Genomic DNA, 2,563 nt, shown 5'->3' with positions numbered 1-2,563 from the left:
CTTGCGTTATGCGGGCCTCTCACTGTTGTGGCCTCTCCCATTTGCGGAGCACAGGCTCCGGACGCGCAGGCTCAGCGGCCATGGCTCACGGGCCCAGCCGCTCCGCGGCACGTGGGATCCTCCCGAAACGGGGCACGAACCCGCGTCTCCTGCATCGGCAGGCGGACTCTCAAGCACTGCGCCACCAGGGAAGCCCCAGAGCACTTTTTAAATTACCTTTTCAAATTGTTTTTGGATCTGCCCAGGAAACTCCAACTTAGTTTACTATAACCAGCACCTTGGTTTTTATACCAAAATAGTATTGATTCCCTCCTGCTAATGGTCTTAGTTCTGAATGACCTATTTCTGAAAATAACACCCACTCTCAAAAAATTGGTATTTGCCACCAGTAAATATAGTCAAAAGAATTTGTCATGAGAACTGAAGGCAATGCCAAGGTATTTCTGGAGTCAGAATAAAGGCTCCCCGAAGTAATGGCTTTGAAATAAACTAATTTAGAGGTATAAGTTTTGTTCTCTAGCTACAAAGTTGTATGATTCAGTGATAAGTATGTTCTAAATAAAGTCATAGTCCTTCTGCAGAGGAACCAACTGCTTGTACCACTGGGGGAGATTCTTTAGTGTCTCAATCTTGTCTTTCCTCTGGCCTGGCTTTCTTCCTGTCTCTAGATGGAACTCCATTTGGCCACCCAGTAAATAGGCTTGCTTCAGAAGTGCTGTTTGTTTATCACATGGCCATCTGGCCAAGGCCAGGGAAGGTCTTTAGGTTTGCTGCTCTGACCCCACGGACTGTTTTAGTCACCAGAACACCTGTTGACACTGTGACATTGGAAGGTAGATAAAAGTAGCACTGAACAACCCAGGATTGTTGTAAGGGCAGGCAAGGAGAAAGGAAGGGGCTTCTAAAATAGTATGGTACAAAGAAAGCACTGCGCAAAAGTACCTGTTTTGTCTACACAGTGTTTATTGTGATAAGAAAAATGAAAGACAGTTCCTGAATTAGACCATTAACATGTAGTCATTTTCTTGCCCTAGAATAAACCTGGAGATGAGCAAGTGCTCAGCCAGATTGGCCTGGTGTTCTTGTGGGTGGATGATAAAAACCCTTGGGGGTATTGGAGGTTAGCTGTGACCACATGGAGATAGTCCAGTAGAATCTCAGTGGTGCCAGCCAGGAAGCTTAAAATAGACCTGCAAGTGGGTCTGAGATGCTGTTAGCCTGATGCCTGGTGAACTACCATGGCCTTTGCCAAAATCAGTGATTAGAGGGAAGAGAGGCTGCTAGACACTCATCTTTAACTTCTCCAGGTCTTGGATAGGAAATCAGCAAGTACTTAACTAAGTATGTAAGCAATAGGTACCTGTTTTATTACCATCCTGGGGTTGAGAACTGCTTCTTTGAAATTAAATTATTTGGAGTTATGCACTGAGATCAACAACTCATCTGTAAGAAAGAAACAGATCAGGTAATGTGGCTCATTTCTTGTGGGCCAGAGGCTGTTATAGGTGCATTCAGTTTTGTCTTATTTAATATTTTAAAAGTAGTCCATTCTCATCAGAATTCATGAGGCACTAGTATGTTTGAGGGAAATATATATATCATCGTTCTCTTGCAGAATTAGGGACAAAAATCTCCTGGGAAGAAGGAAGTTTCTGTGCATTAATTTGACATGACAAAGAATACGAAAAGTGGGTATCTAGAGTTGCTTTATTTCAGAAATCCCTGCTTATGGTGCTGTCTTTAAATATTAAGGATTATATGTTTGGGGGAAGGGGTATTCTTCTCCAGCTATCAGATAATCAGGCAGGATTACTTTTACATTCATTGCTTTTTGTAATTCTGTAGATAATTCTCCAGAATACAGAGGGTAAAAGGTGAAGGGTTTCAGGGGAACTGAGACCTTGGAGTGGGTCTGGAGCACTTTACAGCAGGTGCCCGGTCATGAGTGCCCCTGAAGCAGGTCATGCCAATATGCGAACTTCAGCAGAAGCTCCCACACTGTGAACTCAAAAGTAGTAGCTGCTGACCTGCACACTTCTTAAAAACTATAATTCTTTGCTTACCTGTACACCTTAACTGTAAGAGTATAAGCTTCTCAAGGGCAGGGATCCTGTCTCTTTTATACACCCATATAAACCCACAGCTTGGCATATAGTGAGAACTAACAGGTAGTGAGTGCTTACTTTATACTATCCCCTGTTCTAAATGCATTGTCTCATTATATCCTCATAACTCTCATATGAGGTAGGTGTCACCATTATATCCATTTCACAGGAGAGGAAACTTGAGTCTCACTGAGGGTGATTTGCGCTATTTACGTAAGTAGGAAGAAGTACAATCATCTGCCTTGCATCTTAGCTTGCGTTCTAAAGCACTATGTTATAGTGACCACTGCACACAGTAGGTGATCAATAACGAACTCGTTTCAAGTAGAGACAAAAGGAACATGTTGCAACAGGTGAATTGTGATAATTAAGGAACTACAGAAAGTTTCACATTTTCATTATGGATTTGAGGATAAACTATATCCTTATAATTGCAAAATTTCCACCCTTGTTGTTGT

The sequence above is a fragment of the Lipotes vexillifer genome, unplaced genomic scaffold, assembly GCF_000442215.2.
Source record: "Lipotes vexillifer unplaced genomic scaffold, Lipotes_vexillifer_v1.1 scaffold1038, whole genome shotgun sequence".
Taxonomy (NCBI): domain Eukaryota; kingdom Metazoa; phylum Chordata; class Mammalia; order Artiodactyla; family Lipotidae; genus Lipotes; species Lipotes vexillifer.
The sequence above is the reverse complement of the archived record's forward strand: the minus strand, read 5'-3'. Positions refer to the sequence as shown.